The following is a 26,173-nucleotide window of genomic DNA, read 5'->3' as shown; positions in this document are numbered from 1 at the left end:
ACAGGCGCCCGCCACCACGCCCGGCTAATTTTATTTTGTATTTTTAGTAGAGACGGGGTTTCACCGTGGTCTCGATCTCCTGGCCTTCGGGATCCGCCCGCCTCGGGCTCCCAAAGTGCTGGGATTACAAGCGTGAGCCACCGCGCCTGGCCGGCGTTAGATTCTTATAGGAGCGGGAACTCTATTGTGAACTGAGCAAGTGAGGGATCTAGGTTGCATGCTTCTTATGAGAATCTAATGCCTGATGATCTGTCACTGTCTCCCATCTCATCTAATTGCAGGAATACAAGCTCAGGGCTCCCACTGATTGTACATTATGGTGAGTTGTATAATTATTTCATTATATATTACAACATAATAATAGAAATAAAGTGCACAATAAATGCATGTACTTGAATCATCCTGAGACCATTCCCTCCCCTTTGTCCATGGAAAAATTGTCTTTCATAAAACAGGTCCCTGATGCCAAAAAGGTTGGGGACAGCTGCTCTAAGAGATTAATTAACTTGGAAATGGCAGAACTGATATTTGAACTCTGGTGTATCTAAGGAGCCCTCATTTCTACCTCACTATGCTCCCTCTAAGAAAACCGATCAGTGTGCATACCTATGTAACAAACCTGCATGTTCTGCACATGTATCCCAGAACTTAAAGTATAATTAAAAAAAAAATTCAATTTACCATTAAAAAAAAAAAATCAGCAGACTGAGAGACACTGAAGTGGAAGAGGTGCTTTTAAAAAAATTAGTTGGGGGGCTGGGCATGGTGGCTCACGCCTGTAATCCCAGCAGTTTGGGAGGCTGAGGTGGGCAGATCACGAGGTCAGGAGATCGAGACCATCCTGGCTAACATGGTGAAACCCCGTCTCTACTAAAAAAAATACAAAAAATTAGCTGGGTGTAGTGGCGGGCGCCTGTAGTCCCAGCTACTTGGGAGGCTGAGGCAGGAGAGTGGCGTGAACCCGGGAGGTGGAGCTTGCAGTGAGCTGAGATGGCGCCACTGCACTCCAGCCTGGGCGACAGAGTGAGACTCTGTCTCAAAAAAAAAAAAAAAAAAAAAAAAAAAAAAAAGTTGGGTAATAAAACTTAAAAAATTTCTGGCCAGGCGCGGTGGCTCATGCCTGAAATCCCAGCATTTTGGGAGGCTGAGGCGGGAGGATCACCTGAGGTCAGGAGTTCAAGACCAGCCTGGCCAACATGGTGAAACCCTGTCTCTACTAAAAATACAAAAATTGGCCGGGTGTGCTGGCAGGCATCTGTAATCCCAGCTACTCAGGAGGCTGAGGCAGGAGAATCGTTTGAACCTCGGAGGCAGAGGTTGCAGTGAGCCGAGATCATACCATTGCACTCCAGCCTGGGGAACAAGAACAAGACTTTGTCTCAAAAAAAAAAAAAAAAAGATTTCTTCAGAGTCCAGGCATGGTGGCTTGCACCTGTAATCGTAGCAGTTAAAGGCTGACGCAGGCTATCACTTGAGGCCAGGAGTTCCAGGCCAGCCTGGCCCACATGGCAAAACACTGTCTCTATAAAAAATAGAAAAATTAACGGTGCAGTGTTGCATGCCTGTAGTCCCAGCTACTTGGGAGGCTGAGGCAGGAGAATCCCATGAACCCAGGAGGTGAAGGTTGCTTGAACCCAAGAGGTGGAGGTTAACTCCAGCCTGGGTGACAGAGGAGACTCAATTTCCTCAGAGTTAAACACAGTAAAATGAATACTTTTGACAAGACATTTATAAAGACAGCAGAGTGTAAAGGGTGACCATAGCATTGAGAAGATGATGTGTATTTCATGTATTTCCTTGATCATATCTGTGATTCCTTGTGATACTGATAAAGCCAACACATACAGCCTGGTAGAAATGAGCCCGGCCAGGTGCGTTGGCTCACGCCTGTAATCCCAGCACTTTGGGATGCCAAGACAGCAGAGATGGCGCCACTGCACTCCAGGCTGGGCGACAGAGCGAGACCCCCATCTCAAAAAAATGAGCTGAGGTGAAAATGTTATTCAAGTCAAACCAAAGAAAATATCAATCATTAACTCAATTTTCCTGGAGGATGTATAAAGAGTGAAATATGAAGTTTTTTTTTTTTTTTTTTTGAATCAGGGTCTACCTAGCCCTGTCATCCAGGCTGGAGTGCAGTGGTGCAGTCTCCACTCACCGCAGCTTCAACCTCCCAAGCTCCAGTGAGCCTCCCACCTCACCTTCCCATGTAGCTAGGACTGCAGGCTTGCGCCACCATGCCTGGCTAATTTCTTTTATTTTTTTGCAGAGATGGGATCTATGTTGCCTAGATTGGTCTCGAACTGGGCTCAAGCAGTCCTCTTGCCTCGGCCTCTCAGCCTGAGCCACCATGCCTGGCCTGAACATACTTGCTGAGGGAAAAGCTATGCAAAATTGATCTGCAAAGCCCTTAATATGTTTTGCTTTAAAAATACATTTTACTGGCCGGCCGTGATGGCTCACCCCTGTAATCCCAGCACTCGGGGAGGTTGAGGTGGGCAGATCACGATCAAGACCATCCTGGCCAACATGGTGAAACCCTGTCTCTACTAAAAATACAAAAAATTAGCTGGGCATGGTGGCATGTGCCTATAGTCCCAGCTACTCGGGAGGCTGAGGCAGGAGAATCGCTTGAACTTGAGGCGGAGGTTGCAGTGAGCTGAGATTGTGCCACACTGCACTTCAGCCTGGCCACAGAGCGAGACTCCGTCTAAAAAAAAAACAAACAAAAAAATTGTTTTACTGGCTGGGCGCAGTGGCTCATGTCTATAATCCCAGCACTTTGGGAGGCCAAGGCGGGTGAATCACTTGAGGTCAGGAGTTCGAGACCAGCCTGGCCAACATGGTGAAACCCCATCTTTACTAAAAATACAATAATTAGCTGGACGTGGTGGTGCATGCCTGTAATCCCAGCTGCTTGGGAGGCTGAAGCACGAGAACTGCTGGAATCTGGGAGGTGGAGGTTGCAGTGAGCCAAGATCACACCATTGCACTCCAGCCCGGGCAACAGAGCAAGATCCTGTCTCAAACATAATGGATGATTGGTTGCAGGAAAAAGAAAAATGACACAGATATAGACAGACAAGCTGATAATGGAACAATCTCCAAGATCTGTCATTAAGAGAAAACTAAAGAAAAGTGCAAAATGGTATTTATGGCTAGTGTGCTAGTGTTAGCATTTGTATGTAAGAAGAGGAGAAACTCTGTATACTTGTTACATACCCATACTGTTTCTGAAAATTTTCTTTTTCTTTCTTTCTTTTTTTTTTTTTTTTAATAGAGATGGGGTTTCCCTGTGTTGCCCAGGCTGGTCTAGAACACATGGACTCAAGCAATCCACCTGCCTTGGCCTCTCAAAGTGCTGGGATTACAGGCATGAGCCACCATGCCTGGCCTTTTTGTTTTTTAATATCCTTCTCTGTTGCTGAATTTTTTTTTTTCCCATATGAACATTAGCTTTTTAAAAAGAGTAGTTGTGAGTTGGGCACGGTGGCTCACGCCTATAACCCTAGCACTTTGGGAGGCTGAGGCGGGCGGATCACCTGAGGTCAGGAGTTTGAGACCAGCTTGCCTAACATGGCAAAACCCAGTCTCTACTAAAAATACAAAAGAATTAGCTGGGTGAGGTGGCGCACGCCTATAATCCCAGCTACTCGGGAGGCTGAGACGGGAGAATCACTTGAACCCAGGAGGTGAAGGTTGCAGTGGCAGGGAGCTGAGGTTGTGCCACTGCACTCCAGCCTGTGTGACAGAGCAAGACTTTATCTCAAAAAAACAAAACAAAACAAAAAAAAGCAGTTGTGGTAAAAAACACACATAAACCATTTTTAAGTGTATGAGAAATTGTAAAAAAAAAAACATAAAATTTGCCATTTTAACCACTTTTAAGTCTTTACGTTTTAGTAGTCTTAGGTATATTCACATTTTGTGCAACAGATCTCCAGAACTTTTTCATCTTGTAAAACTGAAACTCTGTACCCATTAAACAACAACTCTTCTTGCCCTACCCCTCCTTTCTCTCTGGTACCACCATTCTACTTTCTGTTTCTATGAATTTGGATACTTTACTATCTCATATAAATAGAGTCATACAGTATTTTTGTGTGTGTGATGGGCTTATTTTACTTAGCATAATGTGTTAGGGTTCATCCATGCTGTAGCATGTGACAGGATTTCTTTCTGGTTTAAAGTTGAATAATATTCCATTTTATGTATGCATCATAGTTTAGCCATTCATTCATCAATACATTGCCTTTTTAAAAATTTTAATTTTTAATTTTTAATTTTTTTGTAGAGACAGAGTCTTCTTGCTATGTTGCCCAGTCTGGTCTTGAACTCCTCACCTCAAGCGATCTTTCCGTCTTGGCCTCCCAAGTATCAGGATTACAGGCATGTGCTATCACACCCAACCTGATACATTGCCTTAGATATTTTTTTTCTTTATTCTAAAAAACAGAAAAAACAAAACTGGATGCATGTGCAGAACATGCAGGTTTGTTACATAGGTGTACGTGTGCCATGGTGGTTTGCTGCACCTATTGACCTATCCTGTAAGTTCTCTCCCCTCACCCCCACCCCCCAGCAGCCCTGGTTTGTGTTATTCCCTTCTCTGTGTCCACGTGTTCTCAATGTTCAACTCCCACTTATGAGTGAGAATGTGTGGTGTTTGGTATTATGTTCCTGTGTTAGTTTGCTGAGGATGATGACTTCCAGCTCCATCCATGCCCCTGCAAAGGACATGATCTCATTCATTTTTTATGGCTGCATAGTATTCCATGGTTTATATGTATCATGTTTTCTTTATCCAGTCTTATCATTGATGGGCATTTGGGTTGGTTCCATGTCTTTGCTATTGTAAATAGTGCTGTAATAAACATACGTGTGCATGTGTCTTTTTCTTTTTTTTGAGACGGAGTCTTGCTCTGTTGCCCAGTGGCATCAGAGTGCAGTGGCACGATCTCTGCTCACTGCAACCTCCACCTCCCAGGTTCCAGTGATTCTCCTGCCTCAGCCTCCTGAATAGCTGGGATTACAGGCGTGTGCCACCACGCCTGGCTAATTTTTGTATTTTTAATAGAGACAGGGTTTCACCACGTTGGCCAGGCTGGTCTCAAACTCCTGACCTCAGGTAATCCACCCGTCTCGGCCTCCCAAAGTGCTGCAATTATAGGCGTGAGCCACCTCGCCTGTCCTGAATGTTTTTTAAAAGTACTTTGCTTCACCTTGTAAATGTGATCCTGAAAAGCTGGGTATAAACATTGTATGTATATATATGTATGTATGTATGTATGATAGACGGATAGTTTGAGGGGTGGTTAAATCATATCTTAGTTAACTTTACAGCAAAGAGGAGATTCTTTTTTGTCTTGTGAATGATCCCCAACTTTATGTCTCAGATGTTTGTATTGGAGATTTTTCTTGAAGTAAAACATACCTCTACTAGGAATGGAACCAGAAAGGGGGAGATGTGGTTATTTGAAATTGAAGATAGCTGTATATACCAGGACATCCCATCGTTTGTCTTACTTTACCCACTTCTCCATTTGTTTTACCAGCATCTCAGTTTTCCTGTTCCATGCACTAGAAATCCTGGAGCCCTCTTATTTTGTTTTTTATTTTTTATTTTTTGAGACGGAGTCTCACTCTGTCACCCAGGCTGGAGTGCAGTGGCACGATAACGGCTCACTGCAACCTCCGTCTCCCGGGTTCAAGCGATTCTCCTGCCTCAGCCTCCTGAGTAGCTGGGATTACAGTAGAGACGGGTTTTCACCATTTTGGCCAGGCTGGTCTTGAACTCCTGACCTTGTGATCCACCCGCCTCAGCCTCCCTAAGTGCTGGGATTACAAGCATGAGCCACCGTGCCCGGCGAGCCCTCTTATTTTTATAACATGCTTCCTATGTGTTGATTTTGTTTTCCCTAATGGGGTAAATTTTTAAAGGCAGGAGGCATCTCTTATACCCTGTAGTGATGAGCATAATACGAGTTGTTCAGTAAATACGTATTTGGCAAAGATGAGAGAGGTGGAGAGAGAAAGAGGTTCCTCTGCTGAAGAAGTGTGATTACTTTTGGGTTTTGTCTACCTCATGTGGTACCCGTTTCTAGCAGGGAGTTTCTTCCACTTGTAGACCAAGTGTGTTGGGGACTTGAGATGTGTACATGAGTGTTTGTGATGTGTCCTACTGAAAGCACAGGTAAGAGAGCTGAAGCCAGATTGGGGCCTGAAGAATCTGACTTGATAGTTTGTAGACTTCTGTGATAACCCTGAGGAGAGAATCTCAGGTTTCTATCCTCTGCTTAACATCAAGCCTGAATATTTAACTATCAGCAGGGCAGCTGGACCTGAATGTGCTTTAGGCATCTTAAATTCAGTAGTACATAATAGGAATGTTTGATAAAAGTGATTTTACTTTTTTTGTCAATAGTGTATGAAAGCACTTAACACAGAGCCTGGCTTATAGTTGGTGTCCAAGAGGTGACAGAGAGTATGTGAGAAATGTTTTGAAGTAGTCGAGTCTTTCCCTGAGTGCCCTGCCTCCACTCGTGCCTATACCCCCCACCCCAGGCTAAAGATACAGGCAACAACAATGTGGATTTCACCTTCGGGAAGTTTCCAGTTCCTTGTTTGTGGCATTATGCTCAAACAAGAAGTGTTGTCTGCTCTTACGTATCTAAGAGCAGATAGATCTGAACCCTGGCTACCCTCACCACAGACTGAAAATGTTTGAATCAAACTAACATGTCTGGTCACCCTCGGCAGCTTTCTTCATAGGGACTTAGACTCGAGAACCTCAATGGGGAAATCTGTGAATCTCTGGGGTAACTGGGCAAGGCAGTGGATATGGGGGGTTGAGCATGAATTAACTTAGCCAGGATAGCTTATGAGTACAGGCATGGAGGAGAGGACAGGGTAGGGGCCAAAAAGGGCTTGACTCTGTCATTTCTGCTCATAGAAAGATGTAGACCTTGTGTGCCAAGGGTAGAGCTCTGGCCTCCTGTGGCCTTTCACCTCCATATGATGAGCCAGGCTTGCTCCCAGCTGTCCCTGCAGGGCATCTTGGGTTTTGTAGGGGATGAAACAGGGAGTGTGAGTCAGGTAGCCTTGCTTCAAATCCTGCAGGTGTGCAGGGAGGAGTTGTGCCTCCCAGGACCTGTTTCCTATGTATTGAAATAAGAGGAATCCCATCCAGATTCTGTGGTTTCCTTCCATCCTCCTTATGTCCCTTTTTCACACTGTCACTGGCCTGGTTTCTGAGAAGAGAGAAAGGATGAGAGAAATTAAGAACTTGAGGAGGTGTGTAGATTTGCTGTCTTTAAATTCTTTCTGGAGCAAAGTATTATAGGTATTGGGAGGAGGATCAGTGAATGGGTGCATGAACAGATACACTGCTTATACTGTTGCCTGGCACTCGGCCTGGACCCTTACTCAGTATTATTAATCTTGTTAGATGTTGGTCTATTCTTGGAATATGAGCATATATATATGTGTAATTTTATATCAATGGAGTCATATCTTGTTCCTGTTTTTTTTTTTTTTTTGAGACAAAGTCTCGCTGTTACCCAGGCTGGAGTGCAGTGGCGCGATCTTGGCTCACTGCAGGCTCTGCCCCCCGGGGTTCACGCCATTCTCCTGCCTCAGCCTCCCGAGTAGCTGGGACTACAGGCACCCGCCACCTCGCCCGGCCAATTTTTTGTATTTTTAGTAGAGACGGGGTTTCACCGTGTTAACCAGGATGGTCTCGATCTCCTGACCTCGTGATCCGCCCGCCTCACCCTCCCAAAGTGCTGGGATTACAGGCGTGAGCCACCACGCCCGGCCATCTTATTACTGTTTTACCATCTTTTTTCACTTGATTTCACTTGATTGAGGACATTTTCATGTCAATAAATACAGAATAAAGGGCTGAATTGTAGTTCAGTGAGTGGATATATCATACTGCTATTATTCTCTAATATTTAATCCATTTATTTCATCTGTTATCAGTGGGGTCTTCTTTGACTCCCTTAACAAGATAACAATCCTCCTTTCTTCCCTCTCTTCCCTTCTATATTTTTTCTCTATAGCATTTAACATCATCTGATATGTACTTTTCTTATTTATTTGCTTATTGCCTAACTTTCCTCCATTAGAATATAAGCTCCATGAAGACAGGGATTTTTCTTTTAAAGATTGTTTTATTATGCTAGAATCAGGCAGCATCTCATTCTATATCATAGAATGAGTATTTCTCCCCCTTTGTTTTGGAGACAGGGTCTCGCTCTGTCACCCACGCTGGAGTGCAGTGGCATGATCTCGACTCACTGCAACTTCCACCTCCTGGGCTTAAGTGATCCTCTTACCTCAGCCTCCCAAGTAATTGGGACTACAGGCATGTGCTGCTTCACCCAGCTATTTTTAAAAATTTTTTCTAGGCCGGGTGCGGTGGCTTACGCCTGTAATCCCAGCACTTTGGAAGGCCGAGGCGGGCGGATTACGAGGTCAGGAGATCAAGACCGTCCTGGCTAACATGGTGAAACCCCGTCTCTACTAAAAATATAAAAAAAAAATTAGCCGGACATGGTGGGCGCCTGTAGTCCCAGCTACTCGGGAGGCTGAGGCAGGAGAATGGCGTGAACCCGGAAGTCGGAGGTTGCAGTGAGCCGAGATGGCACCACTGCACTCCAGCCTGGGCAACAAGAGTGAGACTCCATCTCAAAAAAAAAAAAAAAAATTTTTTTTTTCTAAAGATGGGGTCTCAATGTGTTGCCCAGGCTGGTCTCGAACTCCTAGGTTCAAGCAATCCTCCCTCCTCAGCCTCCCAGAGTGCTGGGATTACAGGTGTCAACTACCATGCCTGGCCCTTTTTTATTTTATCCATGCTGTATACTTGGTATTGAGAACAGTTCCTGGTACATCACTGATGCTTAATAAATATTTGTTGAGTGAATGAATTTGTTGGACATTTGGTATACTTATTGGGCTTTTTATTTGCAATATTTTGATTATTGTGAGCATTCTATGATAAACACTTGGTATATACATCTTTGCATGCTTGTGCACTATCTCTTCTGGATAAATTCCAAGAAATTCGCTAGCTGAGTTAAAGGGTATACATATTTAAAATGTCAATTCACGTAGCCAAACTACCCTTAAGAATATAAACTTCTATTAGCAGCACATGAGATTGCCTGTTTCCCCATGCTTTTAATAACCTTGGGTGTTGTATTTTTTGTCTTCCTCATCTGACAGGTGAGACATGGTCTTGTAACACGGTGGTTAAGAATGTGATTTTGGAGCCAGCCTGCTAGGGGCTGAATTCTGACTCAACCATTTACTAACTGTGTGACCTTAGGTAAGTTATTTACCTTCTCTGTCCCTCAGTTTCATCTTGGTAAAGTAGGGATAATGATAGCACCTATTTTATAGGGTTATTGTGAGGAATAAATCCAAGTAAAATGCTTTGAATAGTAACTGAAACATAGCAGTCATTAAGTATGCTTTAATTTTCATTTATTTAAATATTAAAGGTTGGATTTTCAGATGTATTTTGGACCTTTGTATTTTTTCTTTAAATCACTTAGTCATGACTTTTGAACTTTTTATTTTCTTTTAGAGACAGGGTCTTGGTTTGTTGTCTAGGCTGGAGTGCAGTGGTGCAATCATAGCTCACTGTAGCCTTGAACTCTTGGGCTCAAGAGATCCTCCTGCCTCAGCCTTGTGAGTAGCTGGGCCTACAGGCGCCTGCTACCACACCTGGCTAATTTTTTATTTTTTGTAGAGATTGGTTCTTGCAGCCCAGACTGGTCTTGAACTTTGGCCTGAAGTGCTCCTCCCGCCTTGGCTCTCAAAGCATTGGGGTTACAGGTATGAAGCACTGCACCTTGCCTGCACATTTTTTCCAATAATTTTTTTATTAATTTGTAAGAGTTAACATGTCGACTATCATATATAATACAGAATTGTTCCCATTTTGTCATTTCCTTTCAACTTTGTTTATGCAGCTTTTTTTCTGTGTGCAAATTTTACATTTTTAGGTAGTCAGAAAATCTCTTCCCTTATAATTTTTTCTGCTACTAGACCAATGTTTAGAAAAAGCGTGCTTCCCCACCTCAAAATTATAAAAATAGTTACTTGTTCTTTTTGAGTACTGTGTGTGTTTAAATCTTTAATCTTTAAATTTAAATCTTTGATCCATCTGGTATTTATTTTGATACGAAGAGAGTGGTTGGGATCTGGCTATATTTCTTTTTTCTTTTTTTTTTTTGACAAAGTCTCACTGTTGCCCAGGCTGGAGTGCAATGGCGTGATCTCGGCTCACCACAACCTCTGCTTCCTGGGTTCAAGCGATTCTCCTGCCTCAGCCTCCCGAGTACCTGGGACTACAGGCACTCGCCACCATGCCTGGCTAATTTTTGTATTTTTAATAGAGATGGTTTCACTGTGTTGGCCAGGCTGGTCTTGAACTCCTGTCCTTGTGATCCACCCACCTCGGCCTCCAAAAGTGCTGGGATTACAGGCGTGAGCCACCGCTCCCAGCCTTGTATTTTTTTTCAGTTTGGGTAGCTGTCCCAAATTCATCTGTTGAAGAAAGAGAAGCAAGAGCAAGAGCCTTTAATCTGTTCTCGTCTTCCCTAATTTGAAAGTGGCTTGTTATTTTGAATATCACTTCCTCAGAAATAGCAAATCTCCATCTCAGAGAATGGATTTAATGTTTGGATACAGCCAAAAGTCGTTTCATTACGAAACCATGGGGTGAATATACCATGTAAAGCAGTTTGGGATCAGAACTCACAGTCTGAATTGTAAGTGATGAGACTGCTGTCTCTCTGCTGCAGCTTCTTGGCTGGCTCTGAAGGCTCTTTCAAGGCAGATCCTAACAAGGGGACTGCTTTGAAGGGCCATTGTTCATTTGGAATGATAAAGTCTATGTTGTTCAAAAAACAAGTGCTTGTAGCAGGTATTTTTTCACTCCAGACTGAGAATATTGGTGGGATATTGATAAGGGGTACTGAATGGTAATAAACATGTGCTCTAGCTCTGCCCTAGTCAGCTTATTTCAGAACTCTAGTTTGATTCAGTTTCTTGCCTCTGACTTAAAATGGAGGGAGAGTGGTTTTTACATAACAGGAAACACCCACATATCCTTTTGGCAGCAGCTACCTGCCAGAGATGTTGAAGAAGAGTAGCCAACCTTTACACAGCACATATTGTGTGCCAGTCATGGTCCTAAGTATTATACCTTACATGTATAAACTTCTTATGGGGTTGGTGCTCTGTACCGAATTGAATAGTATCCCCCAAAATTCATGTTGCCCCAGAACCTATGAAAGTGATCTTACTTGGGAATATGGTCCTTGCACATATCATCAAGTTGAGATGAAGTTTTACTGGAAAGTCCTAGTCTAGTGACTGATGTTGTCATAAGAAGAGAGGGACACAGAGGGAAGATGGCCAGATGAAGATGGAGGCAGAGATTGCAGTTATGCTGCTGCAAACTAAGGAATGGCTCTAGCCCTCCAAGAATTGCTAATAACCACCAGAAACTAGAAGAGACAAGGAAGGATTCTTCCCTAGAGCCTTCAGAGGGAGCATGGCCCTACTGACACGTGGATTTCAGACTTGTAGCTTCCTAAACTGCAAGAGAATAAATTTTTGTTGTTTTAAGCCATATAGTTTGTGGTAATTTGTTATGGCAGTCCTAGGTAATTAACGTACACTCTTACCATCTTCATTTTCAGATAAAGGAAACTGAAGCCCAGAGAAGTCAAATACTTTGAGATCTCTGTAGGCCCCTACTGTGCTGGCTGTGCATAGATTCCGTACCTCCTGCTGTTGCTATTGTTGGCTCTCCACCTTTACCATGGCCATCACCTCCTGACAGTGCTGGAGCTGAGCTGCTGGAATGACTTGTTTTTCTTTTTTCTTTTTTTTTTTTCCTTTGAAACAGAGTTTCGCACTGTCGCCCAGGTTGGAGTGCAGTGGCGCGATCTCGGCTCACTGCAACCTTTGCCTCCTGGGTTCATGCCATTCTCCTGCCTCAGCCTCCCAAGTAGCTGGGACTACAGGCGCCTGCCACCACGCCCGGCTAATTTTTTGTATTTTTAGTAGAGATGGGGTTTCACTGTGTTAGCCAGGATGGTCTCGATCTCCTGACCTCGTGATCCACCCGCCTCGGCCTCCCAAAGTGCTGGGATTACAGGGGTGAGCCACCATGCCTGGCCTCTTTTTTTTTTTTTTTTTTGAGATGGAGTCTCGCTCTGTCACCAGGCTGGAGTGCAGTGGCACGATCTTGGCTCACTGCAACCTCCGTCTCCTGGGTTTAAGCAATTCTCTTGCCTCAGCCTCCTGAGTAGCTGGGATTACAGGCACACGCCACCACGCCCAGCTAATTTTTGCGCTTTTAGTAGAGACGGCATTTCACCATGTTGGCCAGGATGGTCTCGATCTCTTGACCTTGTGATCCACCTGCCTTAGCCTCCCAAAGTGCTGGGATTACAGGCGTGAGCCACCACGCCTGGCCTGTGACTTGTTTTTCTAACACACCAGGCCATAGCCTTTCTTCATGTCTTGCCTGCTTCATACTGTAAATCAGAAACTCCTCTCAGGAGGCTTCTGACTGTAGCCTGACCATCTCACCTGATCTCTTCTCCAATCCCTCATCCCCTGTCCTCTTTATTTTCCCTTTCCTATTCTGTCTTTATTTTTACTTTTCGTGCAGTGTCAGAGAAGTGTAGTGACAATGTCGGGGGAGGATCCCCCAGCTGCCTCTGGCAATTGGTTTTATACTTCCCACTTCTGGCGTGCTGTACCTTCTAGAATTTCTGTCAGTAGACAATTCAAATCTTGTGTTTTTCTTTGGAGCTTTCAAGATCTTGCGCATAGCTTATAGTTACATGGCTGTGAACAGAGAAGGGGCAGTTTCATGGTGGCACTGGCTGTGAGGGCACTTACATTGATGAATTCAACCCACCACAGTGGCTGTCTCCCCTGTCAAAGTGAGTGAGGGGATGAGAGCATTTTCTGAACCAGCTCATCTTCCTGAATAGCTTCTTGCATGCCCCTGGGCTTTTCTGTTGGTATTTCATTGCTGGCTGTGGAATCTTGCCTGTTTTCCAATATAGACCTTTGGCTTTAGATCCTGTTCTTGTTCTTACCCACTCTCACTAAACTGAGCTCCAGGAACCACATCTCTTTTGTTTGCTGCTGTATCCCAGGACTGAGCAAAGGCCCTGATGCTTACTAACCCCTCAAGAAATATTTATTGAATGAAGAAATGAATATTGACCTGGAAAGTTCAAACTCTTGGTTTTCCTTTCTTCTTCCTGAAGTCAGGGGCCAGATTAAGAATTTGTTTAACAGTCTTAAGCAATAGAAAAATTATGATGTCCCTCATACTTTCATCCCTCCGTATGTATTTTAAAAACAGTGTAAATGCAAAACAAGTATAAAGAAACCTAGCAAAATATAAAGAAAATGCAGCAAAATTCTGATTTTTACCATGGTTACCACTTTCATAAATATAAAGTAACTTAAAATATTTGTTGTTGTTGTTCTTGTTTTGCCACTTCCCTAAGCACATGCTGTTGAGTAATCCTGCCTGGACCAGTCCTTCCCTCACCCTAGACTTCACCTTCAGTTCCCCTTTATATCACCTGCTGAAGCTGCCAGCCAGCCTTTTCCACCACCCTCCCTCCCCCAGGGGTGTTTGGCTTCTCAGACCCCAGCCTAGTGCCCTTGGCTCCCTAGGGTCTTGCCAGGAAAGTCAAAGGAGAACATACATACTGCCAAAGAGTACCTAATAATAAGAACTCCCATGCTGAATTACGATTTATAGTAAGCATAGCACATGTGTCAGGTGATTATACTTAGGCTGATTTTAGCCTTAATAATTTGCTTCTGTGATCCTGTATGTGGAAAGCCTAGAAATTTCTCTGTGATCCTCCTTCCTGGATCACTAAGAGACAAGTCAAGACATAGGTCCATTCTGCCACCTGTATTAATCTGGGCCTTGTTGAGACCATTTAAAGAAAGGTGTGATGCTAGAAGTAAGGTCCAGGCCTCCTACACACTGTTTCGAGGCTGTGACCATAGTCAAATCCTGTTGTTTGAGTCCTAAGAGTTTAAAATAGTGTTGGAAACCTCCTAGGGAAAAAACAAAAAACAAAAAAAAAACCCACCACATCTTCCTGTGTAAGGAAGTGACGTGCTGACTAGAGCAGGAGGGGTAGCCAAGGCTCCAAGTTCTATTCTGGACCTGTTGTTGATTTGAGGTGTGACATTCAGCAATCTGAGCTGATGTTCTGTAGCTCTGATTGGTTTCTCATCTTCCGCAGAGAGAGTGAAAAAGGCTGTGCTTGCAGGGGAAAAGGTGAACACTGGTCTCCTGTCCTTTAGGAGAGCCTCACCATTACACATCCTGCCTCTCATTTGAATTTCCAGGCTTCTTTTTTAGTCTCGCTCTATTGCCCAGATTGTAGTGCAGTGGTATGATCTCAGCTCACTGCAACCTCTGCCTCTGAGTTTAAGCGATTCTCTCACATCAGCCTCCCAAGTAGCTGGAATTATAGGTGCGTGCCACCATGCCTGGCTAATTTTTGTATTTTTAGTAGAGACAGTGTTTCACCATGTTCGCCAGGCTGGTCTCGAACTCCTGACCTCAAGTGATCCACCTGTCTCGGCCTCCCAACCAGGCTTCTTTCTAAAATGCAGAAACACACCCCCACCTGCTCCAGAGTTAATATAGAAACCCAGCAATGTTGTTTATGTTTTATTTGAATTCATCAGAATTGCATTCCTTTTTAACAGTGTGATTAGATCAGTTCTTATAGGGGATGGCAGCTTCAATAGGGTTTAGGAAAGGAAAGGAATATTTGTATGGGGCACACACCTTGGCTTTGATAGCTTGAGGATACCAGGTACATGATAATTTAGATGGATAACAGAAACTTGTGTCCCTTGAGAGCCAGGCATGTATTAGATGCTTTCATACATTATTTAATTATAATACAAACCAATAAAGTATTCCCATTTTTTGCACATGGGCAAGCTGAAAGTCAAAGAAGTTAGGTAACTTGCCCAAGGTCACACAGCTAATAAAAAGGCTGAGCTAGGATTTATTTCTCCTCAAGTCTGTACAACACCAAAGCCCATGCTGTTTTCACAGAGCTTTTCTGTCCCTGGTGAGATTCAGGAAAGGAGGGTAGGAGAAAGAAGGGTGATGAGATGCCATCTTTACACACTTCGCGATCTTGCTTGTTGGGATGTGTTTAGCCAGAACATTTTGTTTATGGAATACTAGATTCTATATATAGAGATGCTGCAACAACATACGTGGGAAAGATACCAATTGTCTGTAGGTGAGGATTTCAAAAAGCCTTTGTTCTTCATCACTGCGTAGGCCACACGTGTCAAAACACCACTGGTAATTGGTTTACTGCTGAAGTGGCTCTGTCCTGTCATCTACATAAAATCTGTTGATGTGGCTCACAAAGTCAGGTGTGATGGGGCCAAAGGTGAGGGTGTGGTGTATCCTCACTGCATGTACTGGAGCTGTTGTGTGACTACTACAGTGAATGATTACTGAGTAAATAAGGTGTCTCGGCCAGTCGTGGTGGCTCACGCCTGTAATCCCAGCACTTTGGGAGGCTGAGGTGAGCGGATCACCTGAGGTTGGGAGTTTGAGACCAGCCTGACCAACATGGAGAAACCCCGTCTCTACTAAAAATACAAAATTAGCTGGGCGTGGTGGCTAATGCCTGTGATCCCAGCCACTTGGGAGGCTGTGGCAGAATCGCCTGAATCCGGGAGGCGGTGGTTGCCGTGAGCCGAGATTGTGTCATTGCACTCTAGCCTGGGCAACAAGAGTGAAACTCCATCTCAAAAAAAAAAAATTAGGTGTCTCTCTTTTTTTCTTTTCCAAGGGAGACCAGATAGCAGTGGGTGCTGGCACACATCCAGGGATCCTGGCCCCTGGGGTAGCAGAAGAGATGGCTTGAAGGTGTCAGGTGATGGAATAAAAAGAGCTGGTCTGTCAAGTGGTATAATTTCAGGGGACCAAGAATGTGTCCTGCCCCTCAAAAACTTGCCCTAGGTGTTTGCTATTGCTTGGAATCCCACAATTGAAATTTCTTTTTCTTGATTTAAATCTTTGAGACCCTGTTAAAAATGAAGAGACTACAGGAAGGGTTTTGATTGTGAAACATCTTGGTCATGTTAACTGGAAGTGTGAATGAGTTTATAAGATTGATTTCTGAGAACTAGACTGAGGAGGGGATAGAGAGGAGAAGGCACTGTGCCCCTAGTTGTAGGGACAGGAAAGAGACACCAATGAGTTTGAGATAAAGGCCTTGAAGAGAGATGCTGGGTCCCTAAAGAAATACTTGGTTTCCTTCACAGTTTTGTCTGAGAAAAGCAGCTGAGGGTGCTGGTTATGGAGGCCCATGACCCCAAAAGAGGGTGTGCTGAGTAGATAGCCCACCAGCATGTTCGGATGGAGGCACAGTGTTGTCTGGAGAGCAGCTGACAGCTATAATGTAACCAGGAGTGCTGGACCTTTGGGTCTGTGGTTTACTGTGATGTACTCAGACAAGACTGTCACAGATCTCAGAAGCGGGGAGGCACAGCTTCCGAGAAATGATGCAAAATGGTGGCGCAAAAGAGGCCACCAGTGGCAACAAGGGCAGGGCATTTCCTTCGTGGCTGGTGGTCACGGACAACTTCTGGTCTCAATTTCCCAATGAGCTATGCTAAGAGCTTTACCAGAAAGCAAAATAAGCCATGCCAAAAGCGATGACAAAGCATTTGGGGTATCCACGCAAAGGTGCAGTTCCCCCTTGTCCACTAATTTTGTGGAGCCAAAATAACTGATCTAGAAGCTGCAAAGATAGTCCCTGTGATTAAGACATACAACTTTGTTTTGTTGTTTTTTTTTTGAGACAGAGTCTCACTCTGCCACCCAGGCTGGAGTGCAGTAGAGCAATCTTGGCTCATTGCAACTTCTGCCTCCTGGGTTCAAGTGATTCTCCTGCCTTAGTGTCCCAAGTAGTTGGGATTACAGGCGCGTACCACCACGCCCAGGTAATTTTTGTATTTTTAGTAGAGATGGGGTTTCACCATGTTGGCCAGGCTGGTCTTGAACTCCTGACCTCAGGTGATAACACCCGCCTCGGCCTCCCAAAGAAGGCATACAACTTTTTTGGCTTGAGTTCTTCCAAAGAGAGACCCTTCCTAGTTGACTTGGCATCATCTTTCATTCACCAGTGTTCTCTAACTGCCTTTATGATTAGAATTCTCACAGCATTTTCTCCCCCAAGGGCGTATTTTACAGAGGCAACTCAAATCTCAGTGCCTTTGTGAGCTCCTTACAATTGGGTTTATAGATGCCTCCACCCTGAGGTTCAATTTCACTGTCCATATTCCTATTCTAAGTCTAGAGCACTTTATTTTTGATCCAGACTTTTCTTCACTGAGGCCTCTTGGGTTCTAGCTAATTTTTTTGGACACATTTTCCTAATGGGCAGCCTAGGAATGGCCTGTCCTCCCTATCCGCCAAAGTTTGGTAAGGTCTGTACCTCCTACCTTAGTGGAATCAGCACTACTTGAGATTTCTGAACATCCTACGCCGTTTCCTCTCCCCTCAACCCCTGCAGCCTCATACACGAGGTCTAGTGGAAAGCAGGATCTGCTGATCACTAGGATATTAGAGCCAGTGTCTCCAGTAGGGAGGAACTCCTGGGCATGTGTTCTATGTCCTGAATGACAGCTCTCTGCCTATCAGTTTCTGCTTTCCCTCCATCTCACTTTTATTTTGGCTTTTACCTAGAAGTACAAGCTTTGCTTGTTCCTCTGCCTGGACTTCCTAACCCTGTCCAGGACTAAAGCCCTGCTGTCCCTCACCAGGGCCTTTCCACACTTTCCCTGGCCAGGTCACTTATCTGATACTAGAGCCTTTTCCTGCATCCAGGCTTTAGTAGGTAGAGTTCTGTCCATGCACAGATCTCCCTGTGTTGACCACCTTGAACTTCGCTTACTGCTCTTTGGGCTAATTAGATGTCATGCTAATCTATCCCGCTGGCTTCTGGAACAAGGCTCTTAGCTTCGTTGAGCTCTTGCCCTGGATTTCATGTTAGCTGTCCAGCTGCCTCCACCTCAGAAAGAGCTTTTAATATGCATTGTAAAACTCCAAAAGGGAAATAGAATATATAACATTTTTCAAATGTATTTAGAGATCCATTTTTTTTTCTGAAGGAATGTTTATTAAAATCTTACAGAATATGTGTTTGGTGGAATACAGTTTTGGAAAGAGTGAATCTTTATCCCAAAGGAATGGACATCAAATAGAGTAATTCCAGATGAAGATAATGTTACTGTTACCTTCATCTGAAATTCCAGATGAAGGTAATAATCACTATTTCCTGTGTGTCTGCATAAGGATAGCTGTAATCTGCAGTGGAACTCTAAAATAGGGAGGAAGGAAGAATTCTACATTCTTTCTTCCACTTTGAATCCTCTTCTCCTTCCCAATAGAAACAGGAAGTGGTAAATGCAATGGTGCCATCATGGCCATGGCCGTCACTGGCTTCTGGGTACAAGATAGGAGGGCTTCTTGAGGCTCTCTTCCCTAGGTTGGACCTCTGGCAGAATTTCTCTAGAGTGCTCCTGAGCACCCTTCCTTCTACTCTGGGACTGTATTCATCTCAGCATCAGTCTCAAGTTTAACTACTGGTTCAGGATTTTGATGTTACACATGGGGATCGGTGCCAAATGGGATGTAGCTCATTTTTATGGAATGGGTATGACATAAATTTTCTCCTTTCCCTATTAAGTTTCTCTTCTGTATCTTTTGGGCAGTCCAGACTATAATATTTTTTCAATCCTTGAATGGAGATAAGCTCATGCTCTGTGGGCAGGGCGGTGTTACAGGTGGGTCGCCATTTAAATCTGGCTGGGTGGGTGACCAAGTACCGGGAATTGAAGCTGGCATAGCTAGTAACCAAAGAGCAAGCCAGTTACCTCCCCTGCATGCCGTTCCCAACCAGCACAGCTAGGGAAAGACCATCTGAAAGAAATCTCTAAGACTTCTGATGAAGAAATTACTAGGTCCTCTTGAGACCCTCATGTATGTGTCTTTATTGTCGTGAGTGAGATCATTAATTGGCTAATCTCAGATAGTTGGCTTAGCTAATCATAAAACAAACTAGATGGAAAGGCTCAGCTTTGACCATGACCTTAGATATGGATGGACCATGTCCTTAGATATGTTCTTTGAACATCCAGTAAGCAGCATGCTCCATACACAAGCCCCACCCTTGGGGCCTTAGCCTATGGCATTTGTCCATTTTTGCCACTTCTTCTGAAAGACTGTGGTTTTAACTGAAGACCAGGGAGTCAGATCGCTTATAGGAAAGTGGGAAGAGGGCTTGAAATGGGCATTCAAAGATCTTAAATAGAGCTTGTAGTTTCTTTGGTCAGTCTATAGATATTTGCCACGTTATTTTAGTTTAGTTTAGTTTAGTTTTGAGTTGGAGTCTCACTCTGTCACCCAGGCTGGAATACAGTGGCGTGATCTCGGCTCACTGAAACCTGTGCCTCCCGGGTTCAAGTGATTCTGCCTCAGCCTCTCGAGTAGCTCGGATTACAGGTGCCTGCCACCGCGCCTGGCTAATTTTTATACTTTTAGTAAAGACGAAGTTTCACCATCTTGACCAGGCTGGTCTTGAACTTTTGACCTCATGATCCACCCCCCTCGGCCTCCGAAAGTGCTGGGATTACAGGCGTGAGCCACCGTGCCCAGCCGGTATTTGCTAAGTATTAATTGGCCTATAACTGTGGAAAACTTGTTAACAGCTTTAGGAAGGCTGTTAGGGAAAGTCTTAGGTTGCAGTGAGCTGAGATCATGCCATTGCACTCCGGCCTGGGTGACAGAGCAAGACTCCATCTCAAAATAAATACAAATTTAAAAAATAAATGAAGAGACAAAGTCTTGCTCTGTTACCCAGGCTAGAGTGTGGTGGTGTGATCACAGTTCACTGCAGCCTCAAACTCCTGAGCTCAAGCAATCTTCCTGTCTCAGCCTCCCTGAGTAGCTGAGATTACATAGGTGGGTGCTACTATGCCCAACTGTCTCTACTCCCTCTATATACTATCTCTAGATGATGCCATCTATATTTATTGGTTCAGCTACCACTGATACATCAAGTACTTGAATACCATCATCCTCCACCTAGATTTCTCTCTCCTGAGTTTCTTACTCATAATAGCCAAACACTATTGGCGTTGTAACCTGGATAGCTCTTAAGCATCTTAAACTCAACATGCCTCAAGCCAAATTATATTCTTCATCAAACCATTCTCTTTCCCCATTCCAAACCTCCTCCTCCTCCTCATTTCCTTGATTTAGGAGCATCACTGTCTAGGGTCACTGTTAACATGCTTTTGCATTAGTGTTTTCTATTCCCCCACTGGGAATTTAATAGGCTCCGGTTGTAATGTAAGATGTTTAGGATGTGGTTCTTTCTTTTCTTATTCAAGAACAATTAAAGGTTAAGCTGAGATTCAGACTCTAAGTAAAATGGAAGTCCTGGAGAGGAAGCATCTGAGGGCTAGAACCTTGGGAGAAAACTTGAGAGTTGACTAAGGCCACTCGTAGGTGCAGTAGGGGCCAGAAGACCTCTTTAGGAGCATGCAGAATGGAGAAGAGGTGGGGCATATGATCCTCAGTTTGTTTCTTGTGCAAGCAGAGTAATTGGCACCTTCCCTGCTGGCTGTTTCTGTAAATCACTGTGGAACCTCATGTAATCTGGTTTAAGAGTCTAAGGATTGAGCATCCTAGTATAACCCATAAGCTAGCTGGAGTCATCCTTCTCCTTAAAGTTTTGGCTCAAAATGTCATTCTTCAACTTATAGCAAGTTGTTCTGATTCCTTATTCAGATTTCTTCAAATTCCCAGGAGCTCTGATTTTGAGCTCTTGCTTCCATTGAATTTGTTTAGATTATGGATGGTTTACTAGATCAAGTACACTGACCCTCTTTCCATCCACACTGATACAGATGTAGAACTCCTAGCTAAAGCCTTTATATGCGTTGCAGACTTTATCAAAGGTTTGGGATAATGGAGAGAATTGAACATTGCAACAAAGTAAGCAACTTGAATTCTAATACTGGTTATTCCTGTTCCTCAGAGTACTTTTGCCCATTTGTCATTATTCATATCACCCACATATGTTGGCCTTTTTTTTTTTTTTTTTTATTGAGATGGAGTTTTGCTCTTGTTGCCCCGGCTGGAATGCAATGGCACGATCTCGGCTCACTGCAACCTTTGCCTCCCAGGTTCAAGTGATCCTCCTACCTCAGCCTCCCAAGTAGCTGGGATTACAGGCATGTGCCACTATGCCTGGCTAATTTTTGTATTTTTAGTAGAGACGGGGTTTCTCCATGTTGGTCAGGCTGGTCTTGAACTCCCAACCTCAGGTGATCCGCCCACCTCGGCTTCCCAAAGTGCTGGGATTACAGGCGTGAGCCACCTCACCCAGCTGGCCTTGGTCTTTTATAATCTTATCTTTCTCTTCTCTGCAAACTCTCCTTAGCATGTTACCACTAGAACTCCAAATACTTCTCTCATTCTATTTTGCAAGCAATTTAACTCTCAAACTCTTCCTCCTAAAATCACTTCTGCGTTCACTTCTGTGTGTCCAGAGCCCACCAAGGGGGAATAAAGAGCTTCATACTTTTTTTTTTTTTTTCCTTGAGACATGGTTTTGTTCTGTTGCCAAGGCTGGAGTGAAGTGCTATGATGTGATCATAGCTCATTGTAACCTCAAACTCTTGGCCTCAGGCAATCCTCCCACTTTAGCCTCCTGAGTAGCTAGCATTTACAGGTGATCATCACCACACCTGGCTATTTTTTTTTGTTTTTTAGTGACAGGGTCTTGATATGTTGCCCAGGCTGGTCTCGAACTGGCCACTGGCCTCAAGCGATTCAACTTTCTTGGCCTCCCAAAGTGTTGGGAATATAAGCATGAGTCACTCTGCCCAGCCTTCATGCATTTCTTTAGCTACACAAAGAATAATATGTAGACCCTCCGATGTTTACTTTTCCATTATCTTCCCTCTTTTGAAGGTATTTCTTGTTTTGAATAGCACTTACTGCTTATCCGCATAATGGTTTTACATTGAAGGATCTATGGAGGAAAAATAGGAGGATATTCTAGGTAAAGGCAACAATAAAAGCAGCAATCTTCATAAAACCTGTTGTGGACAAATGAAAAACTAGTCCAACTGGGCAGAAGGATTCTTGTCAAGGAGGAGAGCTCAGAATAGATTAGAAAGTCCAGAAGCAGACCTAGGTTTCAGCAGGAAAGGATAGTGTTAGGACAAATGATAACAGGACAGCTGGCTGTCAAGAAAAAAAATTGTCACCATATAGCAAAATTAATTCTAAACGGATTACAAGTTTTTACATAAAAACTAAAGTAATAAATATACTAGAAGATAATTTTTTTTTGAAGTATGGCACTAAAGGCAGAAACTATAAAGGAAAATGTGTGATGAATTAGCTAAAAAAAAAAGTAACAGCATAATCAAAAGTAGATGACAAACTGGTTAAAAACAATTTTCAACATATCTCTAATGTACACAGAGCTTTTACACACTAATAGAAAAAAAAAACAAATACCACAAAAAAATTGGCCAAAGTCATAGAAGAATAAATTCAAATGTGACTAACAAAGCATATAGAAAAAGGCTATTTCAGCCAGGCACAGTGCCTCATGCCTGTAATCCCAACATTTTGGGAGGTTTCTACAAAAATAAATTAGCCAGGAGTGGTAGTGCACACCTGTAGTCCCAGCAGCAGCTCAGGAGGCCGAGGCACGAGAATGGCCTGAATGCAGGAGGCGGAGGTTGCAGTGAGCTGAGATCACGCCACTGTGCTCCAGCCTGAGTGACAGAGCAAGACTCATGCCTGTAATCCCAGCAATTTAGGAAGTTGAGGCAGGCAGATTGCTTGAGCTCAGGAGTTTGAGGAGAACAGAGTAACAAGTCACTGATAACGCCAAGGTGTTTGTCTACACCAAAATTGGAAGGTTACCTATCGTGATGGAAATGTGGCTAACTGGAAAGGGGAGCCACTCCTCTAGAAGGGGAAGATGGATTTGTTTCCTGGAGTTGAATTTGAAGAGCTAGAGGTACATCCAAGAGGAAATGCTCTATAGGCTGGAGATTTCCATTTAAAGAAAAAAATTACTTCTAAAGTAGAAGCAATAGGTAGGAGTGGAGACTCCCTAGATTTGGCACCTTTGACAGGCTTGGAGGGGAGGTGGTATTTTGGTTCTTCCCTTCCTGCCAGAAATCTCCTTGAGAGAGACTGGAGAGGTCTGAATTAGAACCTGAAGAGTAGAGACTGGGGAGAGGTAGGAGTGGGCAGTAATCATAAACAACAGCCACAACAGCATTTAAAAATTACTTAGGCCGGGTGCAGTGGCTCACGCCTATAATCTCAGCACTTTGGGAGGCTGAGGTGGGAGGATCCCTTGAGCCTAGGAGTTTGAGGCTGCAGTGAGCCATGATTGTGCCACTGTACTCCAGCCTGGGTGACAAAGTGAGTCCCTGTCTCGGAAAAAAATTAAAATTACTTTAGAAAGTGACATTATAGTGACTTAGGTGACAGAATCCTGTGTATTTGAGATTATTACTTTTTTTTGTTTATATGTACACTTCCAATTTTGGTGTAGACAAACACCTTGGCATTATCAGTGACTTGTTACTCTGTTCTTCTCTTCCTGCCTGAGAGACTGTCAAATCAGCACTTATTCTATAAAGTGTCTTTAGATTGATCCATTTCTTTATAATCCCACTGCCCACCCTAGTTGCTACCTTATTATTTCAGACTTGTATTGCCATTACGCTTACTAACTGGTTTCTCTAATCTCATTTTCTGCTTCATTCATTTTGCATGCTACACCGTGAAACCTGCCCTGATCACTGCTTTTATCACCACTGTCTGCTCAAGAGCCTACAATGGCTCTTCATTACCAAGCCCACCAAGGTAAAATAATTTTGTCCGGTTTCAGCCCACCCACCATGTTCAAGTAATAGGGTGTCTCTTCTGCCCACCTCTTCACTGCTCCTAGCTCCAGGCTGCAGCTTTTGCTCTGTCTGCCCCTCCTTGGAAAATTCATCTCTAAGAGACAGGGAGTGGAGAAATGAGAAATGAACTTTGAGGCTGAATATCTGAGAATGCAGAATTAGGATTCAAACTCAGATATTCAGCCTCAAAGTTCGTTTCTCATTTCTTTATTGAATTCTGGCTTCATTTCTTTGAAAGTAATATAGTAAAAGCATATTGACTTAGACCAGTGATAGAAGGGCTTGAGTTAGTTAAATGAAAAAAAAAATTTTTGTGAACTCATTAGGTTTGTTTATTTTTGGAACTCCATGGTACCTCCACTTGTGTATTCGCTAGCTGATAGAGATCCTGAGAAGAGCTGCTTTAATGAGTAGAAAATCAAGAGTCCCTTAAGTCACTTCAGTTTTCCAACTGGCAGTCATACTTATGGGATTAAATTATTTAACTGACTCATTCAGGTAGCATAAACACAAAATGTAATTATCTCATATGAGGAGTTCAGAATCAACAGGGTCAGTGTTAACAGAAATTCTCCTGCAATTGCTAGACTGGTGTCTGCTAAGAATCCTGCAAGGCATCTTACACCTCAGTGCTTGGTGCATTGTGGGCAATCAGAAAATGATGGTCGAGTAAATGAGTGAGTGAGTGAAGAACTAGTGGAATCTTTTTCCTTGAGGCATGTTGAGCTGTGTGAAACAGTCTTCCCACAGCCTCACACTGTAGTTTTGCTGGATTGTTTAGGGACAAGTCATATTGCTCGGATTTTATAGTGAGAGGGAGGAAATGGAGGCACCATAGGACTTTTCTGCTCTATGAGCTGGTAATTCCACAGGGGAGTGTTTTCAAAACTGGTAAGCTGGTATCACTTGAGTCCCAGTCACTGGATCTCTCCTCCTAAAATCAGGCTGCTAAGAGTCCCTGGAACAATTGAGGAGCCTCATGGAGGTGGGAGATTTCCTACTGGCAACCTGGATCTCGCCCAAAGAGGGCCCCTACTTTACAGGTCCGCTGTAGGAGGCTCTTCACCTCCCTTCCTTCTCATTGCTTGGATTCTAAATCCGGAAATTCTCTGGCACATCTCTGGTTTTTGCTTACACAGCCTGGCCCTGCCCTCTGGCTGTATGCCATTTGTGATTTTTAGCCCTGCTGGAAATTACACTCTCTACAAGGGTAAAGCAAACTGGGAGGTGCTGGTTCTGGCTCCAGAGGGACTGGGGACTGGGGCCTGTCACCTGTGTTTCCTGGTGAGTATTCTTGGCCACCTTTTTACCCTTGGCACACCAACTCCAAGCCCATAATTCTGCCTGGGTAGGGATTAGAAGAGACTTCCTTCTTCAGAGGGTCTGTGGAGGCGGGAATGTTAGTGCTTTGGAAGAAGCTCCTGACAGCAACTGCCACATCCTGCCTCGGGAGAATTGTTGGTCTCATATAGATGATCTAACAGTTATATTGGAGGTGTCTGTGGGCAGTGGTATCATGCCACAAAAGGATTTCCCACCAGGTTCTTTAAGTATTGGACCCGCTTTTCAAAATAAAATCTGATTTTCTTTTTTTTTTTTTTGAGACAAAGTCTTGCTCTGTCGCCCAGGCTTAAGTGCAGTGGCGCGATCTCTGCTCACTGCAACGTCCGCCTCCCGGGTTCAAGTGATTCTCCTGCCTCAGCCTCCCGAGTAGCTGGGACTACAGGCATGCGCCACCACGCCTGGCTAATTTTTTGTATTTTTAGTAGAGACGGGGGTTTCATCATGTTGGCCAGGCTAGTCTTGAACTCCTGACCTCAGGTGTTCTGCCCGCCTCGGCCTCCCAAAGTGCTGGGATTATAGGCATGAGCCACCGCGCCCAGCCTGAAATCTGATTTTCAGATAGGTAAATAATGTATGATTATTCACAGAATATCAGCATGAAAAAAAGTTTGAGGGGTTGGGTGCAGTGGCCCACACCTATTATCCCAGTACTTTGGGAGGCTGAGGCAGGAGGATCACTTGAGCCCAGAACTTGGAGACCAGCTCCAGCAACATAGTGAGACCCCAGCAACATAGTGAGACCCCATCTCTATTAAAAAAACAAAAC

General features: G+C 44.0%; 1 long non-coding RNA gene across 2 annotated transcripts in view; it reads left to right on the top strand.

Annotated features, from left to right (window-relative positions):
- Nucleotides 1-26,173, top strand: part of LOC100604873 — a 105,173-nt gene that overhangs the window by 458 nt on the left and 78,542 nt on the right. For both annotated transcript variants that reach the window (XR_004033230.1, XR_004033229.1), the window contains exons 2-3: nt 282-319; nt 9,229-9,331. This is a non-coding gene — a long non-coding RNA (uncharacterized LOC100604873). The remainder of the gene's footprint in view (nt 1-281; nt 320-9,228; nt 9,332-26,173) is intronic.

The sequence above is a fragment of the Nomascus leucogenys genome, chromosome 14 (genome assembly GCF_006542625.1).
Source record: "Nomascus leucogenys isolate Asia chromosome 14, Asia_NLE_v1, whole genome shotgun sequence".
Taxonomy (NCBI): domain Eukaryota; kingdom Metazoa; phylum Chordata; class Mammalia; order Primates; family Hylobatidae; genus Nomascus; species Nomascus leucogenys.
Note: the sequence above shows the minus strand (reverse complement) of the source record. Positions and strands in the feature narration are given on the sequence as shown.